This window comes from Periplaneta americana, chromosome 9 (genome assembly GCF_040183065.1).
Source record: "Periplaneta americana isolate PAMFEO1 chromosome 9, P.americana_PAMFEO1_priV1, whole genome shotgun sequence".
Lineage (NCBI taxonomy): Eukaryota > Metazoa > Arthropoda > Insecta > Blattodea > Blattidae > Periplaneta > Periplaneta americana.
Genome location: NC_091125.1, coordinates 9,994,649 through 10,017,350, shown reverse-complemented (window position 1 = coordinate 10,017,350; position 22,702 = coordinate 9,994,649). Strand labels below are relative to the sequence as shown.

Here is a 22,702-nt window from a genome sequence, read left to right as displayed (position 1 = left end):
TTTTAATGGTAATAACAACAACCTAATTTCTTCACAGGAAATGTAAATTTACTATTTAGATGTCTTTCCTTTTTTCAGGCAAACACAGTTATTGATGAACTGAAAAAATACGACTGGATCAGAGATTTGGCATTTCTCACTGATATCTATGAACATGTAAATCAACTCAATCTCCACCTGCAAGGCCGTGGCCAAAATATTAACTTGTTTGATATTGTCAAATAATTTATAGCAAAACTAAAGTTGTTGAAATCACACTTACAAGAAAGATGGTTCTTTCATTTATCATGTTTAGAATCAGTTACAAATATTCAGGATGCTAACTTAAGTTTACATCCTTAAAGTAGATCACTTATTATACAAGTTTAAAGAACACAGATTCAGCGATTTTATAGGATGGAGAAAAATTTCAATATTTTTGTCACTCCTTTTCATGTTGAAATTGAAAATGTTATCCCAGAATTGCAGTTAGAGATAGGTCTACTGGATTTGCAGAATGATAGCTTCTTTAAAGCAGAATGTGAAGGTCTGCTGGGGGTTTACATTTTTTAAAAGATGTCCAGTACTACATATCCCCTGCCTAGACAGTTTGCTTCAAAAATAATGAGTATGTATTCACCAACCTACCAGTGCGATCAGCTGTTTTCTAAAATGAAATTTATAAAGTCCAGCCATTGATCCCGCTCATTTCCTTGCGAAACTGAAAATAGCATGCACAGATATAAATCTCAATTTCGAAGAAATTGCTTTGAAAAATTATTAATTAAATATCACGTGAATGAACTTTTCTAATTATATATGATAGGTAGGAGTGTAATAGCGTATAGTTTGACAACTTCAAGTTAAACCCCGTAAAACACGCAAACTTCTGGAATCTCTCTCTTTCTTTCTTCTCTCTCCCTCGCTCCTCGTCATTCAGTCACCAATCACCACGTAAATATCTGAGGGGGTGTGTGTGGGCATCGCGACCAATAGAAGAACCACTCTCCAGTATTACCACAATAACGGATTCTTCATTTTTGCCTCGACTGTCGGCTAGGAAGGTTCTATTATGCTGCATTGCAGGCAACTAGTCAACCTTTTAATGCTTTTGTTAGCAGGTTTGACAAACTGTGAGTGCACCTGCAAGTACATAGTGCATAGTGCTCTCTCCCTTCCTCCCGTACTTTCTTACTTGCTCCTCCCCAAGACAGCCAGCGCTCACGTAGTAACTCGGTCAGGGTTTCAGTTTGATTTGTCCATCTATAACTGTGTGTAAATCTGTCACTGCACTGTACAGTGCAACCCCTCCCACAGTATATAGATGCCTTTTAAATCCTGTCTTGTGGGTTGCGTTCATTTTGCCCACCACTGCTCTATAACCATTGGTAGCATAGCCACGACATATGATAAGGTCACAGACAAAGTCTTGCCTCCTCTATTGTAGTATAGGCCATTCAGTATCTCGTGAAACCTACCTGCGCGTGAGAGGAAGGAAAAAGTGCACTGAGAAGCTTCCCTCCCTTGCTACGCTTCAGCTTGGAAGCTAGCAAGCTCGCTTACCCTCACCATTAGGTCCTCATTACGAGCAGTTAGTTTCACAAGGCTTTCATTTCAAAACTTCCCAGTCAAAATAACTAATTATTTAAATTGAATTCAATTTAAACAAAAATACATGTCAATTTAGATATTGAGGGGAAGTTTGAAACCAGGCTTATTTGCATTTTAGATTTCACCCCCATTCCCAGCCACCCCCACTTTGAAATTTCAAATGGCACTCCTATATTTTTATACTTAAATATGAAGGAGCATTCAATTGTTTATAAACCTCATTCGTTTTCGCATCTTTTGTTTTCTATCGTCCTCTGACAACCTGTATTTTTGTTATTATTAGTTGAATGTAGGATGAAAACACAGCTTATTTTATGTAATTTCCTAAATTTAATCAATAAGGGTGATTTATGTTCTCTCTTGAAGGGTATACACCATTTTAAGATTATTTAATACACATACACAATTATAACATGAAATGCTCAATAAGTTTTTGTAGTTTCATTCTCTTCAGCTCTAAACAACAATAACAACAATCTAGGTTGCCAGGCGATGATAGAAAACAAAAGATGCGAAAACAAATTAATGACGTGTATAAACAATTGAACCATTTGTACTAAATGAGTTGCTTTTACTATATTCCAATGTATTTTACTTTTTTTTCTATTGTATTATTTTCATGTTGTTTAGTGTCGATTTTATCCTATGCTATTATTTTTTTTTGTTTTTTTTTTTTTTTGTAATATGTTAGTATTCTGTTCTTTAACTTTTTGTTAAATTTTAACTGCTTGTTTACTTTGTGACCTGGTAGAGTGTAAGAGAAGGTCCTATGGCCTTAACTCTGTCAGTATAAATAAAGAATTATTATTATTATTATTATTATTATTATTATTATTATTAATGCTCTTTCAAATTTTAGTATAAAAATATTGCAGTGCCATTTGAAATTTCGAAGTGGGGGTGGCTGGGGGTGGGGGGTGAAATCTAAAATGCAATTAAGCCTGATTTCAGACTTCTCCCTCAATATCTAAATTGACGTGTTTTTTGTTTAAATTGAATTCAATTTAAATAATAATTATTTAGACTGTGAAGTTTTGAAATGAAAGCCCTGTATACTAGTAAATGTATGGTATTAAGTCACTCATTCGAGCTTGCTTATTTTTTATCATAATGATTTAGTGAAATCATTATGGTTAGAAGAACATTTTATGAAAAAACGGAAATGCAATGTGTAAGCCTTTATTAAAGTAATAATATATTTATATAAAACATATGGTGCTATGGCTAAGATACAAAGTGATTAATTCTCATGTGGATAATTGAGAATAATGTGCTGTAATGTTTGATGCTAAAATTTACATACAGGTATTTCATTTTCACATGTGAGATGGTATATTAGTAGCTCTATGCTTTATACACATAGTCCTATTATGAATGGCGTAACCACATTACAATAATTGCGCATTTTATACTAGTATTTGGATCCTACATTGGTTTTCATTATTCGCGCCCTTTATCCCCTCCATACCGCAGATAAGTAAGTCTACACATATTACAAAACAAAATAACACACTGAAATTAACATATTTCTTGGCCCATTATTTAATACTTACGAGTATCTTAGAATACAATATTAAATACCAGTTAATGTGTTCTAAATATTGTAATTAAATAACCCAACTAACCAAGTGTTAACGAGATTTCGTGCTAATTATCAGTTCCACTGAATATTTAAACGTCTTTTTAAACAAACATCGGCAACTTGGTAAGATTCTGTATTCTAAAGGGAGTTGGTTAAGAGTTGTTATTAAAAAATGCTTAATTCCTTTCGTTCCATAAGTTACTGAGAATGCTGAGAAAAAAAATATATTTTTTTCTGACTTGTTAAATAAGTATGTATGTATATATTTATTAAGCTGAAATATAATATTTCTTATGTATTAAATTGTTAATAACTTTGTACATAAAAATAGTAGCACCTAATTTGATAATTAATTCAACTGGTAGAATGAAAGAAGATTGATATAGATATTTAACTAGAGTAAAATAATGAAAATCTAATAGATTTCTTAAAGCTCTATTTTGAATAATTTGTAAAGGTCTCAAAGCAGTTTTCTTACTATGTCCTCATATCAAGAAATCTCCATTTGTTTCTGAATTTTTTTTACGAATTTAATAATAAATAATTCTTGGATATAATACGAGCTTTTGATAATATTTCTCATACTCACATAGAACAGACTCTTCATACTTTTCCTGTTCCTTCTAAATTGAAAAATCTCATCATTGCTTTGCTTAAGGGCAATACAATTAGTGTTTCCATCAACAGAACATCTAAAACAGGACAAATCTTAATGCAAAAAGGAGTTACACAAGATGCTCCTCTTTCTCCCACTCTCTTCAATATGACACTAGATTTTCTTTTAAAAGTATTGAGTGAAAAGGAAGTTGTAGAAGAATGTGGTTACAATATCATTCCTAACCTTGAAAACATATCAGTGCTAGCTTATGCTGTTGATTTATTTCTTATAAGTCAAAATGATAGTGCTGCAAAACATCTGACAATGTTAGTCAATAACTCGCATAAATTGGACTGCAGATTAATACTGATAAAAGTAAAGTATTTCTCTTCACCAAGGTCAACTCTCTTCTCAGCCATTTATGTTAATAGGCCTAGATGGATCTATAATATCCTGTATAACTTCTAAATGAAAATATCAAATAGTTAGGAATCATTTTCATAATGAAATTAAATTTAATCCTACAGAAATTATTAATGAATTGACAAATAGTCTTAACCACCTAGTGTCATCACCTTTGTTCATTCCTGATCAAAAACTAAACATTTTAAACCAATATATTTGGTCTCAGCTTATCTATCCATTTCAATATATTTGGTCTCAGCTTATCTATCCATTTCAATGTGCACCATTAAAGGATCTTAAATTAAAATTTCTTAATGATATTGATAAATTTATCTGTAGTTCTGTCAAGAAAATCGTTGGCTTACCGACAGATGTACCGGATGCAATGTAATGATTCTCCCCTTATATTTGTTGATACTTATCACCCTGCCTTAAATGTTAACATATCATTAAAGAGACAAAAATCGTTTGTTAAGCAGAGTTATACTCATGTGTATAATTTTCAGAAAGCTCACTTCCTAGAATTGTATAAATTGTTTTCCAATGTTAACTGGCAATTATTATCACAGTTTACTAATATTGATGTTGCTAGGGATTACTTTTACTAAGTCATATATTCTGTAATGGATTCTACAGTTCCAAAGAAAAGAGTTTCAGCTAAAAAGAAATATCCATCCTGGTTTACAAAAGAAATTACAAATAATCTCAAGTTGAAAGAATATTTCAGGAGAAGGATGCATTTATCTGAGTATAATAAAGAAAAATTTAAACAAATTAGAGAGTTAAAACTATGATAAATAATGCGTATCATAGTTATGTTATTGAAATAGATAATACTTTTAAAAACAACTTTAAAGTATTTTGGAACTATATAAAAAAATAGGAGAACTAGCAAAAATATCACAGCAAAGTTAATGACTAGGCAAGATCACATTTTTGATAGTAATGATTCTATTTCGGAAGCGTTTGCTGATTACTTTAGTTCAGTTTACTCTGTAAACACATCACACAAGCCTCAAAAAGACAATAGGGTAATACGGGATTATATTAATTATCCATTAACAACTGAGCCTATAACTAGACAAGAATATTTGAGTGCTATAAAAAAATTAAAACCTAAAAAATCTTGTGGTCCGGATGATTTACCTCCTTATGTATTGAAAGCTTGTTTTGAAGTATTTATGTATCCTTTATGTTTGTTGTATAATTTAATTTTAAAAACAAAAACTTTTCCGAAAATTTGGAAATTAACAAAGGTTTGCCCTGTGTTTAAATCTGGTGATAATAGTAAAATTGAAAAATTATAGACCCATTGCAATAGTTTGTGCCCCGTCCAAGGTATTTGAGCAGATTCTATATGCACGAATTTTTCAACATGTTTATAGTGCAATTGATATAAATCAGCATGGAGTTTACACCCATAGGTCTACCACAACAAATCTAATTAATTTTACACAAAAGGCATTTAATACATTACATAATCGCAGAAATTTAGACGTGCTATACCTTGACTTTTCCAAAGCATTTGATAAAATTGACCATAAAATTTTAAATAATAAACTTTCAAGTTTTGGATTATCTTCTTCATACTTACAGTTAATAACATCATATCTTACAAACAGGCAGCAGTATGTTTCATTCAATCAAGTAAAATCGAAAGCATTCACAGTAACTTCAGGTGTACCCCAAGGATCCAATCTTGGTCCCTTGCAGCGGCGGATTTTCAGGGGAGGCAAGGGAGGCCGAGCCTCCCCTAATATTTTACCAGAACACAATATGGCAGTAATAATTTCAGCTGAATTAAGATCACAGACAAGTTACAGCAAATGGCGAACATTTTTTCTTTTATATTAATTTTACTATTCACTACGACTAAGATGTAAGTTACGTAAAGTCGACCACATTCAGTTGGTGATGCCCGCTCAGTATACTGTAGATAGTATAAATAATTCGTACTGAAAAATAACAGATAGCACTGTAACCTGTATATCGGCATCTAGCATCCTGCAGCGTCTATGCGAGAGCGGGATAGAGGAGTCGACTACATGACGTTACTCCCCAGTAACTATGACAACAGCAGTTCAACCAATAAGATAGCTGGTTAGAAAAGTGTTTAAACTTGACTAAAACGCGCGAGGGGAGCCGATTTGGAGACGTCCTACCCACCGCTGACAACTGTACTGCAGTCACGGCTGGTTTCGGCTGTATTGGGAAGATCTCTCTCTTTCTCTCTTCTTGGTTTTAAAAAATTGAGTCATGTGTAGTTAGTTTTCTCTCCCTGCGTAAAAGTTTTCATTTACGTTGTTAGATTTTCTCTTGTTTGCGGGTGTTCTTGTTATTTTATTCTTTTGTGTTACGAGATGTATTTACTTATACAGTATTTTAAATATATCGAGAGTTTAGAAACAAATGCAGACTTGTCTCTAGCTTCTTCTAGTAGCAGTTATTCAGTATGTTGTGACTTATTTGATCGGTTTGCGAAGAAAGAGGATCGTCGAGTTAATGTGCTGTAAAATTAGACTATGTAATAATAATGAGCAAGCCCCGGATTCTTAGGTTCGAATCAATTTTGTTGCAATCTCGTTACTCTCGAAATGTTATTTTTCTTATTCATTTTATGTAGCAAAGAGTAACATTCTTAAATTCAATATAACCTAAAACACCTAATTCATAGGTTAAGACTTAGAGTGTCTTAAAGAGAGGCTATCTTTACCAAGCCATTGTAATATATTAACAGTATGTTTATTTTTATTCTTTCCCCGTAAAATCATATAAATTCCTAAACATAAGATTTAAAATCCTAAAACATAAATTGGAAAACCTAATTTTAATTTCTTAAAATCTATAAATTCTGCGCTTGATAATGAGGTACGCCACAGGCCTTATATTTTTATATTCTCATCATTCACGTTTTGGCCTCGTCAACTTTCAAACCCACTGTCCGCTACTGGTCCCTTGTTCTTTTTACTTTATATCCATGACTTACCTAAACAGATTGTGCACTCTAAATGTTTACTATATGCTGATGATGTTAAATTGTATAAAGTCATTGACAAACAACAAGACGTTTTTTATCTACAGCATGATTTGGACAGACTTTATAGATGGAGTATCGATAATTTTCTTGTTAAATCTTAATAAATGTTGCTTTGTGACATATTCTAAAAATAAGACAGTTGCTCAAAATTCGTTTGAAATTAATGGTGTTGTGCGACCGTCACTTAGGTCGCACTGATTGCTAGCCGGATGGCTACTGCGTTCGACTTCTGCTCTTTCTCATCAGGATTTCTGACACCACCATTGTACACAACAATGGAAAACGATTTTACTGGAAGAGCTGGAGCTCTCAGGATACTATAGGAAAACTACATGATTACTAAACCAAATCTGAAATGATTGCAATATTGTAAACTCTACTTGATTTATTCTGTATTTACAAAATGTACAAAGTTACTTACACGGTTTTCCGTTTTCTGCCACCGACGCCATCACGCTTCCATCTCTTCTTTACCAAAAAGACCAGATTAACGCCCTCCGTCAATCTCAACTAACTGCAGCATCTCCTCACCAACACTTTTTATGTTCGTTATCCGTTTCCCGCTTAAAAGCACTTTTGATTTCACGTACTTACAAATGTCGTCTTAATCAAACATCTCTTACATTTAATTTGATTCAGTGCATTATAGTGATAAGTCGCTATAATGAGACTACGCTCAAGAAAAGAGTTCGAACAATGCATGATATAATTTTAACCAATTAAAACGCATGCTTTGTCCTACTGGACCAATGGGATTAGTCCGGCAATGATCTGAGGCGTAAGAATACTTTCATTGTAGGCAGTGATTTACCACACGCCCAACAAGACTCTATACCGCTGGCTAAGCATCTTAAGACCGTGTATTCCGCTGACACTGTTCCTGTTTCAAATTTAATACTCCACAGGAAATCATGCTGCACGGCGTTCTTTAGCCCTGGGGCATAACAGTGTGAAGTTACTTAGAGTAGAATCATTTAAGGATTTGGGTATTTATTTTACACATAACTTATGTTTTAAAATGCACTTAAATCACGTGGTAATTGGTGCATATAGAAAATTAGTATTTATAATCAGAAATACAAAAGAATTAAAAAATATAAATACTATTGATAGCCTACTCTATATAAAACTCTAGTTGGGAGTGAGCTATATGGGTATTATGCGTCTGTAATATGGTCACCTCAGTTCCAGTCCCATCAGATGCAAGTAGAAAGGATACAGAAAAGATTTTTACGTTATTCATATTTTAAAAAACATCACGTGTCGTCTTATGACAAGCAAATTTCATATAATCAGTTACTTTTTTAATTTAATTATAAAACTTTAAAATCTCGACGATTAATAAATAGTCAAATTTTACTCTATAAGACTGTTAACGGTATATTGAATAACTGCGATTTTCTTAAATTCCTTCAGTTCAATATAAAAAAAACAGAATTACGTCATAGGCCACCTTTTGTTATTCCCATTCCTAGAACTGTTTTCTTCAAGAACTCTCCATTGTTTGTTATGTGTAATACTTACAACTCTCTGTCTTTAAACTGTGATTCTAAATTAGATTTCAGTTTAACAGTTGAAAAATTTCATACAATATTAAAAAGAATTGTATTTCCTTAGATATTTAAATTATGAAGAAGTGTATTATAATGTTTTTACTTTAGTTTTTAAATAATTTTGCATCATTATATTGACATTTGGCACTATATTAACTGCAATATTATATTCTAGCGTCTATTACCATTATGTATTTTCTTTCTTTCGTTTGTGTTGTTTTTGTTTTGTTTTGTTTTTTTTTTTTCTTATTATGTATTTTGTGTATGTATCTGTGCAAGCCACCTATAATTGGAAGCCTGCTTCTGTTGGTGGTGGATTTAAATAAATAAATAAATATATGCACTTCGAAATTTGAGAGGACTTGGAATTTTTAAAGCACAGTGGGAAGCTTTTCTCCAACATTTTAATGTTTGCAGATTATTAGTTAAAGAAGACAACCCTTATATTAATCACACTAGGAACCTTCAAGCCGAAATTACTAACAGTCTTCGCCACTTACCACTTAATGTCAACGATATTGGAACCATTAATCCACGTAACATCTGTAAACAACTTCGTGTCACTTCTTATCATCAGTGGAGCGCATTATGTGGGAAAAGTAAAGTAATTACATTCTACTCTCACTGGAAAAAAGGTATCACCTGAATTAGTAATAAGAAAGGTCTATCTTGTGGCTAATGGACCGAGGTCATTAAAATGAGCATCAATGTTATCGCAGTTAGATCTTTCCCCGGTAGAAGCCTTAGCAATACCCTTTGCAGGAGATGCAATGAGCATGAAAAGTTACCCCACGTGCTAGATTTCTGTCCTCACGGCGAATTACTGCGAATTGACAGACATAAGACAGTCCACTTAATAAATTGCTAACAGATTAAGGGAACATGGTGAATACGAAGTATATGAGGAAGTTTAATGTCTTTCTACGGAAGAATCTACACGGTGTGCTGACATCGCAATAACTGACCGAAATAAAAAAAAAACTGATCTCATTCTTGACCCAACAATAAGGTTTGAAATTAATGAAGATCAACCAATGCAAGTACATGAAGAGAAGAACGCTATTTACCTTCCATACTGTGATGATCTCACTCATAAATATAATATTCAAGATTGGAATGTCACTGGACTTATGTTTGGTGCACAAGGAAAAATTCCCTAATTTACATTGGAGATCCTCAGAAAATTAAAGGTTCCTGAAAAGACTCTTCAGACAATTGCATTAACCATTTTAAAATCTTCATTGAACATCATCAATCACCATCCCTATTCATCTTTATAATATTCAGTGTATATTATTTATTTTCAATAAATTGTTATTGTTTTGATAGCTACCACATCTTGTTGTAGAATATTATTTTTTTTTAATTTCATTATATATTTTTCTAACATTAATTTACATTTTCTTTTTTGTTCATTTGAATTGATTAGGATGCCGATATTTTAAATCCAAGATTTGGATGGCTATAATTTCGATATATTACTAGAAATATAATTATAAAAATTCCAAAAAAAAAAAAAAAATACAAAACTTAAACCCATAGAAAAATATTTAACTAAAGTAACCAACTTAAATAAATGTATAACTTGTAACCAAAATATAACGTAACAATAAAAGAAAAAAAGACAAAGTAATAGTAGGCCTACCTTCTAAATGAGCAGAGCTCAGATTCAGAGAAAGAAAAATCTGTAGAACAGACGTGTAATTTCAAAAAAAAAAAAAAAAAAAAAAAAAAAGATAAAATATTGTTGTACTATTGAGTTTAAAAGAGAATTAGAAGTAAATTTCTGTTGCATTGGTCTGAAACATGAATTTTATTTTTCTTTTAAAATAAATTAATATTAGCATTACTAAGATGGGGAAATTTTTGTATGATTTTGTTATAATGTCTGAGCCTAAATTTGCACTGTGTTTTACTTCTCTAGTAGTTTTACATCTTGGTTCTTTCAATGTTATTGTGTCATTCTGTCTAGTGCAATAATTGTGAGAATAAGCTATAATATTTTCTCCCTTTTACGAAAATAAGTTAATAACATTATATTATATCACTGGCTTATTTCTGAGACTTTAAATTCTGTAAAGATCAAGTTAGTTGGATAAAGTAAAGATTTATTTTAACAAATATTTATAATTCATTTCTGAAGCAAAAATTAGTGAATTAAGAGTGGTTTCCGACATTACTTCCCATCCAAATATACAGCTCAGTTACTTTATGGTGACAGCTCGTCGATGCGAGAGAAGTGAAGGTTCGACTGTGGGAGGGAGACCGATCCGAGACGGGGCGAATGGAGGGAGGGAAATACAGTCATATCAGAAATGAAGTTTCACGTTGCAGCATCTGCATAATTTTGAGCTCCTGTGACTGTGTTCACTTCATACTCCGGAACAACAGTCACTAATAAACACTAATATGGAAATATAATGAGCACCAGTGCGGAACAATAGTCACTAATAAACACTAATCTGGAAATACAATGAGCAGCAGTTCGGAACAATAGTCACTAATAAACACTAATGTGGAAATACAATGAGCAGCAGTGCGGAACAATAGTCACTAATATACACTAATGTGGAAATACAATGAGCAGCAATCGAATCACTATATTTAATAGTTACTCACTAATTAACGATGAAATATACTCATGCAGAAATACCGGTAATGTTCATCAGTGCTTCACTGTTACCTTTTCCATCATCATCATCATCATCATCATCATCATCAACATCATCATCATCATCCTCATCATCCATGTAAAAGATGGAGCGGCCTTCTTCCCTGTACTTCTTTACTTTCCTCAAATACTGTAAACTTTTGGCCCTAATGCTGTGATGCTCCACCAGAATTTAGCGATTATTTTGTGTTTTTTTTTCTAATGAAATCCTAATTTCATAATAACTTTCCTCAAAGTCGAGATACCTCCCTGAAAGTCGATAGTCTTTCAATTTCAATAATATATATATTTTTTTAATGTGGGCCGCTGTTCTGTGTAATATAGAACTTCGTGCTATGGTTTGTCTTATGACAGCTTCATTAAAGTTGTCCACAGTTGATTTTGGCGCCGATTATCAATGTCTTTAGTCTCCCTTATTATTTGGCTAACACAGCTCTCAGATGTGTAAACTCTGCTACAAGTTTTCCAACATTTATTACGTTTTTTCTTCTGACGCTATCTTCATAAAGCGCTACACTCTTCATAAAGCACTACATGTTGCTCACGACTTCTCACGATTGCGAATGCAATACCTGACCTTTCAGTTTACTTCTAACAGGCAGCATTTTCACAAACAGAAAATAGCAGTGAATCTAGACAATAAATATTACACACTAAACAATACAAAACAGAAGTACTACAATTATTTAAGTAACTAAATGAAATGTACGTAACAAACACACTAAATTGCAATATACAAGACAGTGGTGGTGTAGTAAGTCCTTAGCGCGACTGTATGCCCACACTAACGCTCCCGAGATGTGACCGCTAGCGCAGCCAGGGGAAGACTAAAATGAACACCCTTCGAACAAGCAGTGAACTCGCCCAAACCACTGCGTCGCCAGGCCAGAGCCGTCACCATAAAGTAACTGGCCTGTACAAAATTGTAACACTGTTAAACTGGAGATAGGCTAATATACATTAGAGGTAAATGGCATAAACAGTCCCAAGTATCACAAAATCACAGTTTCTTCTCTGTCTCTTGTATAATTGATATGTTTGTTGTATCATAAATGCTGATACACGTATATTCAAAAGCATTTTATGTAGGTTTAATGGATTCATTTAAGACAGCACAAATACAGTTTGAAAAATTTTACATTTATTTCACTTGGTTTCTGCAGCCCAATCAATGTTAAAGCAAATAGTAGTACATATAGGCCTACCATGTTTTTGAGATATTTAATGATAATAGACATTTGTTGTACAGTTTACTAGAATGGTGTTATGAATGATTTGTAATTGACACATGTCAATGGCACGATAAATGGAAACAGCTTATCCCTTACCTACTGTGTTCAAAAGAAATTAATCACTAAAATCAGGAATAAACCAAACAAAAAAATGTAAAACACAAGAAAAATAACACAAATATTTAGACGAAAATTGAAATGTTCCAGTCACATTTGCGTTATCATTTTTACAGTATTATAAATTTTAATTGGGAATTACAAAAGAATAAGAATAACAAGCCAAAGCAATTAAATAACTAAAACCCCGAGGAAATAATGATAAAAATAAGAAAATAGAAATGTCCTACTCATGCCTTCATTATACATACATTCCTATATAGCATGGTAAGTGAACTTGTAGTTAAATCTTCTTCTTATCCTATTATAGGATGTGCATCCTGTTTGTTTCTCATCTGATGATGTACACCGACTCTTCATCCATTGTTTAGATCAGTGTTCTGCAACCGGTGTGGTATGGCACACTGCTGTGCCTCCACAAAGTGGAAGGTATGACACGAAAATTAATTAAAATTAAAATGGTGTGGTGACAAAGCATGCCCAATCCCCGAATGTGTTGTGTGTGGTGAAAAACTCAGTAATGATGCTATGGTTCCCGGTAAATTGAAACGAGATTTGTTAACAAAACATTCCTTTCTGTCAAGCAAAGATGTGAATTATTTTCGTTGGTTGTTGGAACAAAACAAAAAAACAAGTGACACTCATAACGAAAGTCAATATGTATTTAGTAAAAAAGTACACTATAATGTAGCTGAACTTATCGTAAAGGCCAAAAAACACACACAATAGCTGAAATGTGTTAATACCTGCCTGTAAAAATGGTGAAAATAATCCTGGGTTCAGAACCTGCTAGTGAAATTAAAAAATTGCTATCTCTGCTGACACAATCAGCTGCCAAGTTAGTGACATGTCCAGTGATATCGAAGACATTATGAAGGAAAAAATAAAGAGCAATCAGAAGTTCTCACTTCAGATTGACGAGACCACTGATATTAGCGATCATGCATAACTTCTTTCCTACATTTGATACATCAATGGGGATGTAAGTAATTGCAGGTAATTTTTTTTTTTTTTTTTTTTGCAAAGAACTGCCTGAGCAGCCACTGGTGAAGGAATATTTCGTACAACTAATTAATATGTAGTCCATAATGAATTAACATGGGAGGACTGTGAAAGTACAGAGATAGCAACTTCTACGACAGGCCGAATGAAAGATTCGTAAAGTAGCTAAAACAAATCCTAACATATGGAGCGACCATTGTTGCTAAGTCTCTGCCATCTCCTCTGAAAATTGTGATCGACGAAGTAGTAAAAGTCGTGAACATCAAATTGCGGCACCTAAATACGCCGTGTATTTAGGGACTGCGATTTGATGAAGTTTTGTGTCAGGGAATGGGATGAGAGCACATTGTACTCCTGCTACATACAATCTAGCTATGTAATTACTGCAATAAAAGGATATAATAAGATATCTACAAATATAAAGGCACTAATTGAAAAACAATTCAAACTTCAGATTAAGAGATGGCTACAAAACAATTCTTTTTATAATATGAATGAATTTTTTTGAAAATGATGTAGTATTTTAGCTGAATTTTATTATTTTTTAGTTTTTAACATTTTTAATATTCACACATTGTATTTTATATTATTACATTGACAAGGCCTCTTGTGCTATTGTACCTTCAGGCAAATAAAGAATATGAATATGAATACAGAAGTGTGATGGTTATCACGAGGTGAAGTGTTAGTGCGAATGTTTGAACATAAAGAGGAGGTACTTGCATTTTTTACTATGGAGGAGCATGAGCACGCAGGTTTATTTGCAGATGACTGGGTACCAAGTTGGCATAGCTTTCCGATATTTTTGTACATTTGAATGAGTTTAACAGAAAAATGCAAGGTAGGAATGAAAATATTCAGACTAAGATAAGATTCAAGGATTTGTGAATAAGTTGAATTTGTGGATACAAATTATTCAAAATGGGTCATCTGAGATGTTACCAACTGCATGGACTCTTGCTGATAGTAATAAAGTGTTGATGGACTTAATTAAAGAACATTTAGTAATCTTGCAGCAGAAGTTCAAGAATTATTTTGGAGATTGTGTTCAAGATTTCGACGGGTTCGTGATCCATTTATTGTGGATTCAAAACATCTTCCGAATCATATATATATATATATATATATATATATATATATATATATATATTCGTACAAGAGGAAGTGGGAGATTTAAAACCAGACAAAACACTGAAATTAAAACTTTTTGAAGTGCCTTTGGAAACATTTTGGTTATCAATAAGGAGCTATCTCTGAGATGGCAGTTAATATATTATTGTCATTTTCAACTACATATATGTGTGAACTAGGATTCTCGACATTAACTGAAATTAAAACATCAAAGAGGGAGAGACTCAAATCCATCGATGAAGAAATGAGGCGGAATCATTGACAGTGCATGTTCATAAATTGTTAATAAATACAAGAGTCGATTTGTTTTATAATAATAATAATAATAATAATAATAATAATAATAATAATAATAATAAAATTTGATTACATTACTTAATTATATTAAGAGAGTCACATCATTTGTTTTTAGGGGATTAACATTTTGGTGTGCCGTGTTAAGTCTAGGTCCATCTAGGGTCTCTCTCGAGTAGAAAAATGTTGTGGAACACTGGTTTAGATGGCATTTCTCTTCCTCTTTCCCATCTAAGGGCCACTCTTTTTTGGCTCTTCTCACTAGTCTATCTTCCTACATTCTATTAATGTGTTCTTTCTAGTATTTTCTTCTGTTTGTAATCAATTTAGTAATATCTTTAATGTAATTATTTGTTCTGATTTTTGTGTTATGTAATGACAACAATACAGATGTGGACAAATTATTAGCAAAATTGAAGATTTTTATGATCTGAAGGGGTGAAAATGATATGGGGCACTCAGAGCACAAGGAAATCAAGTCATAAAAATAAACTTTTCAGAAAATTAGACTTAAAACTTTTATGTATAGTTAATTACATATTAAAGGTGATTGTGATTTTAAACATCTGCACCATTGCAAAGATTGGGTGACAACATCATTTTTTTATGCTCTGAAAGTAGCCTCATCTAAGGTATGTACAGACGATTGACCAAAGTGGACTTGATTCCCTTGTTCTCTGAATGCCACATATAGTCCTAAGTTACACAGACAAAATTTTACAGGTATCATAATTTCTTTGGTGTATACTTACGTCATCTGTTGAGTAATTTTTATAATATTTTAATAGCTTCCCCATATGTGTAGGAAACAATTTTGTTAAAAATGTGGCTTTGGACTATATCATTCTCACCCCTTCATATATTTTCACAAAATTTGACTCTTCAATTTGTTTTTCCTTGAATGGTCCTTAAGATTTTCATTTCATAAGTTCTCGCCACTTATTCAATTTTCCTGTATCTGCCCTGGTCTTTGCTGCATGTTAAAATTGGTTGAACTGCTGTTTTGTAAATACAAACTTTATTTTCTACTGCCATATGTCTGTTATACAATACGAGATTCATGTATTGTAACATTTGCTTTATTAGTTCATTTCTTCATTTTGTTTTAAATTCTTGTTTGTTATTTGAACTCCCAAATAATAATTTATAAGGTATATTTATTTCTACACCCTTATTTAGTAATGGATTGCCACCACATCTCTGTAAATATTAATTAAATTCTGATATCTGTTCAATTACATTTCCTTTGTGTTATTTATATTAATTGCAATGCTATATTTTTTAGCAGTTTGTGTTGAATCAGTACATTTGTAAGTTACCTTCCTCCTGAGAGGATTACAGCACCATTTGCAAAACATACACGAAATTTGTATTGCAAATGTTGTATAGCGATTCTTCAATGATCCATTGCAAGATTGAAAATAAATCAATTTAACAAGACACACTGTCTAATACCACTAAGATAAGATCATGTCGCTACTTCAGCTGTGCAACTTTTCTACTGGAGGAGCTGCAAAAGTTGCAACTGGAGAGTGTGATCCTATTCACACACACAAGGGTGTTTTTTTGTCTCCCCCCCCCCCCCAGCTTTGGATCTTTGTGTTGATTCTTCAGTTCATTTTGTGATTATGTTCACATTAGGGTTTCTGATGATGAAACTCAAACGACAGCCTACTCATCACCTGTTTTAATTATGAAACAGAGAATAAAGTGTTAAACTACAAAAATCGGAAGGTACTCTGTCAATGTTACGAAGATGACAATATCTTCTCATTGTATACAATAAAATTCATTCACTGATATCATTTGTAGTTTATTTTCTTGAACTATTACTCAAAAGACATACCAGAAGAAATCACTTATATGAACTTTCAATTTTCTGGATTACATACAAAAGCAAAATACATCCTCTCTCCTCTGCAATCTCAAAATTAAGACATTTATTTTGACTTAGTTTATAAATTGTGTGGCAATGGTGAAGCATTCCAGATCCACTATTACCAATGGTAATAGTTTCAAATAGCAGGCTTTTGCTATCGAGAGAAACTTGAAATATATTTCTTTCATATTAATATATTACATTTGTTTCTTGGTTCCCACTTGCCACGAAGTAATTGTTGGCTTGTCACACTGTTTCCACTCTCAGGTTTTGGATACATGTGGACCTTGTCAAGTGCTCGGTAACAGACTGCGCATGTGCCCATTAAACTCCCTGTTTCCCTAGCATCTGGCAGACTCACCCTACATTCATCTACACTATTACCAGTATTCAGAATGGAAACTAAAGATTTAAAGTTACATTTAGTAACATAACAGTGAGTTTTCTCATCATGCTTTCTTCCAGTACTCAACAATGAATGCTATAATTGACATGATTCAATTCGAAAGATGCAGAATAGAGTTTTTCTTGAGTACAGCTTTTACCATGTAATATTTATAGTTGAAATTTCTTGACTTTGGACTATAACTCATTTGAAGATACCTGGACACCTGAGTAACACTACTAATACCATAATTATTTCTACTTATTTCATTACTTTTCCAAAGCACCTCAGCAGCAATGACATCATTAAATACCTTTGGTCTTCCAGATTTTTTTTATCAGTAACAGAACCAGTTTCCTCAAACTTTGAGAAAGGCTCCTATTGCTTTTATAATAGCATTGGGCCAGCTGTATCCTAACATTTAATGATAGGAACATGAGCCTTTGCTTAAATAAAATCGTAAAGTGTTCTCATTTTTTTTTTTTTTTCCAAACTTTGAGAAATGCTCCTATTGCTTTCATAATAGCATTTGGACCAGCTATATCCCAACTTTTAATGATACATGGTACATGGCTTGAAAATTCAAAGTTCTTGTAGCAGTACTAATAAAATCATTAATGTTTTAATAAACAAAATGCTAATTATGGGAATGCAAAAAGTAACACATGAAAAATCCCACTGCTTACCCTACACAATGATTATTTACTTTTTTAACCTCAAATATTATAATATTCATAACAATGAAGTTTAAAGTAACTTTAATGACCATGTATATATTAAGTGAACTTTCAAATGTCAAGTGATAGTGGTCTTGAAATGCAATTCTTGGTTTGGCTCAATTTCAAACGTTGCCATTAGTGAGAAATGAATACTCTGAATTATCTGTAGATGCATTGAAAATCATGATGCAATTTCCTACATTATCTTAGTGAGCATATAATACAGAAATTGGCTCAGTGCAGACCCGTGCACGATAGTGTTACTCTACAGGCAAAGAGCACGAAGAGAGTCCACGTCGCAAGCTGCTGAGCTGCCTTGTGTGAGGTCAGTCGCCATGAGATCAATATAGTTACAGGGTTCACCACTACATTGTTAATCTACAAGTGTACAGAGGAAGAACATGTCTGAACCAAGTCCAAGCAATGAGCAGAGATCTTCCATGCCTACTTTTAAGTGTGATTGGGAAGAAATGTTCTTTAATGAATTTGAAGGAAGTGCAAAATGCTTAATATATATGAAGACTTCAAATCAGTTAAAAAAATTCAGTCTTAAGAGACATTAGTATCTCACAGCCAACAATATGACTATGTAGGTGAAGAGTAAATTAAATTAATACATGAACTCAAAGGAGCACGGAGACATTCAGTCTCAGTGATAAGCAAAAGTATCCAATGAAAATAGTGAAATTGGGATTATTATTATTATTTTTATTATTATTATTATTATTATTATTATTATTATTACTACTACTACTATTATTATTATCATCATCGTCGTCAGCATATCCATCACATTTTAAATATACGAGGGCTATTCAGAAATCAACTTCCGATTGTCAATTGTGGATTGCTAGATTGTTGCAGGAAGAGGCACTTGCGCAGTAGCCACGAGTAAAGACGTAATAATGCTCCCACGTATCAAGCACTCATTTCCGTTCAGTGGTCTGTGAGAAACAGCTGTTGATAATGGACGTGATTATTACATGTCCTGCGAGTTGTGAGGTCTGTTCAGTTATTCGATTTCTTCACGCAGAAGGAGTTAACGCTGCTGAGATTCACCGTTGATTGTGTCATGTTTATGGAAACATTACGAATGATAGTGCTATACGGGACTGGTGCAGAAAATTTAAGAATGGGCGTGAAGATGTGCACAATGAGGGAAGTCAAGGAAGGCACTCAACTGTGACTCATGAACTCATTCAACAAGTTGAACAAACTGTGCGTGAAAGATGTCATTTCACAATTTCTGAACTCTCTGAAAATTTCCCACAAATTTCAAGGACAAGTCTCTGTGAAATTATTACAGCATGGTCAGGTTTCCACAAATGTTGTGCATGATGAGTGCCGAAAAATCAGCATAAAGCTCAGAGAATGATCTCGGTCTTAATGTTCCTTCAGGGTTACCACAATGATGGTGATCAATTTCTGGACAGATTTGTGACAGGAGACGAGGCATGGTACGATTCGTGAATGCTGAGACCAAAGAACAGTCAAAGCAGTGGATCCACACACAATCCCCGAACAAGTCAAAAAAATTCACACAAACATTCTCGAACCCAAAGATGATGGCTACAGTTTTTTGGGATCAAAAAGTAGTATTGTTGACAGAGTTTATGGTGCCTGGGACCACAATAACAGCATATGTTTATGTGAAATGCTAAAGAAGCTTCGGAGAGCAATCCAAAACAAACACCGCAGATTGCTTTCCAAGGGTGTCATTCTTCTCCATGACAATGCGAGGCCCCATACTGCTGCTCGCACAAAGGCTTTCCTGGACAAGTACATATAGGAAACTTTCGAACATCCTCCCTACAGTTCAGACTTGGTGCCGAGTGACTACCATCTCTTTCCCAAGATGAAGAACTGATTAGCCACTCAGCTCTTCAATGACGAGCTCATGGACGGAGTGAAAACCTGGCAGAGTACACAGGCAGCGTCCTTTTATGAAGAAGGAATACACAAGCTAGTCTCACGCTATGACAAGTGCTTGAATTTATATGGTGACTATGTTGAAAAATAGTGTCACTATCCAGGAATGTTTTCCAGGCGATAAATAGTTTGCAACATTATTTGTGCTTTTTTTGTAGCCAATCGAAAGTTGAATTCTGAATAGCTCTCGTATTTTGCTTTTTAGAAAACCATTGAGGAACAGATAAAAAGTGACCCAGTTTATCAGCTCAGTTCTCGAATTTTGCTTACATTTAGCTAGGCCTCTCAAAAATGTTGATGATAAAGATGCCATTACCAGGCGCATAAAAATGTTTGCAGAAGAATTCTGCCCTAATGAAAATGTATCAGTCCATTCCGTCATGGTGAGACTCAAAAATATCGTTTGCTAAAGGAATGTAAGTTAATTTATGAGCAGATATATGTTTTGAAATTTAATGTAAAATTATTTTTTTTTTAAGAATGTAGCATTAAAAACGTATTACTGGTTTGATCTCATCTGTATGTTAGTGATAATATTATAGTTTATTTATTATATTACCCCTTGAACTTCAAAACACTCCATGTCATAAAATTCTACATTGCATGCCACTGATGTGGCAAGCTTGTACCCAAGAATGGAACTGTGGACTCACTTTACCAGTGGGGCAAGAGCACGCTCATATGCGCAAAGCATGCGCAGATCTGGCTTACTGCATCCATTTCCAGCTAAAGTTCACCAATTTTCAGTCATATATTCAACAGCTATGCAAGAACTGACAAACCCAATCATCACATTAAATGTTAGTAGTAACATACAATTATTTATTTTTGGAAAAATTCATTCAATGGTGATAAATTCTTAATTGTTTATTTACAATTTAACAATGCTGACACTTATATATTTAAAACGGTTTTTATTAGGATTCATTCATTCATAGTTTTCTCCCCAAGGGCAGGTCTTTCACTGCAAATCCAGCTTTCTCTAATCTTTCCTGATTCCTACCTTCCTCTTAGTCTCCGAATATGATTCTCTTCTCCCATTTACCATTCCTTCCAGTGCATCCTTCAGTATGCACTTTCTTCTCAGCCAGTGGCCCAATCAAACCTTTTTTCTTCTGATCAGTTTCAGCATCATTCTTTCTTCACCCACTCTCTCCAACACAGATTTACTTCTTATTTTATCTATCCACTTCACATGATCCATTCTTCTCCATATCCACATTTCAAATGCTTCTAGTCGTTTCTCTTCACTTAGATGTAATGTCCATGTTTCTGCCCCATACAATGGCACACTCCACACAAAGCACTTCACTAGACTCTTCCCTAGTTCTTTTTCAAGAGGTCCGCACAAGATGCTCTATTTTCTATTAAAAGCTTCCTTTGCCATAGCTATCCTTCTTTAGGTTTTACTGTGCCGTAAATGGCACTATACATCCCAATGGTTAATAATCGTCACTATATATATATATATATATATATATATATATATATCATGGCATAATTCAGTGGTTCACAAAATTGTTTTAGATATCTAACTAGTTCCTGGACTAAAAAAGGTTGAATGCTGGTCTAAATCAATAAACAAGACACCTCAATAATGCAATTTTAATTCCTTAGGGTAAAGTGTCAATTACTACTAGTAACTTAACCTTCATAACAGTTTTAAATGAGAATTATAGAAGTTTAAGAAGAAATTACTCAATATTATTAATAATTTAAGATCTTATTCTGTAGGAACAAATTCTACTCGATCATACTTGAATTCCAAGATGGACTTCCACTGTCCGACCGAGTGGTTATGTCGCATCTCAATTTCTCCCATCCAGTTCTGCTGGCCTCTCCATAAAAGCTAGTGACTGGAATATTAGGCTCTTTCCTAAAAATATTTGCTGTTCGGAATTGGAAGTCTACATAATATTATAAAACTGTTCAAAATAATTTACAGAAAAGGGCTCTGTAAAGTACGTAAGTTTCACGTGACTTCTCCCGTTTTGCTGACCCTGCAACATAACCACTTGGTAGGACAGCAGTGTGGACAACTAATGCTCTAACTTAATTCTTCACACTTTAGGTCTGCATGCCTGATATGAGTATCATCACTTCTAAGTTCTTATGAATGTACAACAATTATGTGAGGTTATATAAACACCGAAGACCAGAACTGATATATAGTTAAAAACTTTTAAAAATACTTTTATAGCGATTCAGTGCTAGTGCGCTAGGGCTTATGCCAGAGGGTCCAGGTTCAAATTTCAATTGATCCACCGAATTTATAACTTGTTTTGGACAAGCCTGTGGTCCAGGTATACCTTATTTTATTTCATGGAGTGCAGTTTTATAGAAAAGACTTTGCCGACAGACCTTCTACTGCCCACTACTAATTGGCTGTCATAAATAAATGTCTTCCTTACTGTGATGGAAATCTTGTTTTCTCCTGTTAGTAACCAATTACAACCTTCGTTCAGAAGAATTGACAGGCTCCAGTCAAATCCACGTGGAGACAGAGTTGTCGCATCTTTTCTGAATTCCAAGAATCCCGTCAGTTTCACTGTCTCATTTCGAGGGTCACCAGGATTGT

At 33.5% G+C, this 22,702-nt stretch overlaps 1 protein-coding gene across 2 annotated transcripts in view; it reads left to right on the top strand.

Moving 5' to 3' along the window:
* The window catches only part of LOC138705771 (trehalase-like), a 138,004-nt gene extending 123,583 nt beyond the window's left edge, over positions 1-14,421 (top strand). The window contains exon 9 of one of the 2 annotated variants that reach the window (XM_069834403.1): positions 13,096-14,421. The gene's annotated coding sequence lies outside the window, so the exon portion shown is untranslated. Of the gene's footprint in view, positions 1-78; positions 962-13,095 lie in introns of those variants that run through there. The other variant, XM_069834402.1, reaches the window with a different exon arrangement.
* Positions 14,422-22,702: the final 8,281 nt, after the last annotated feature.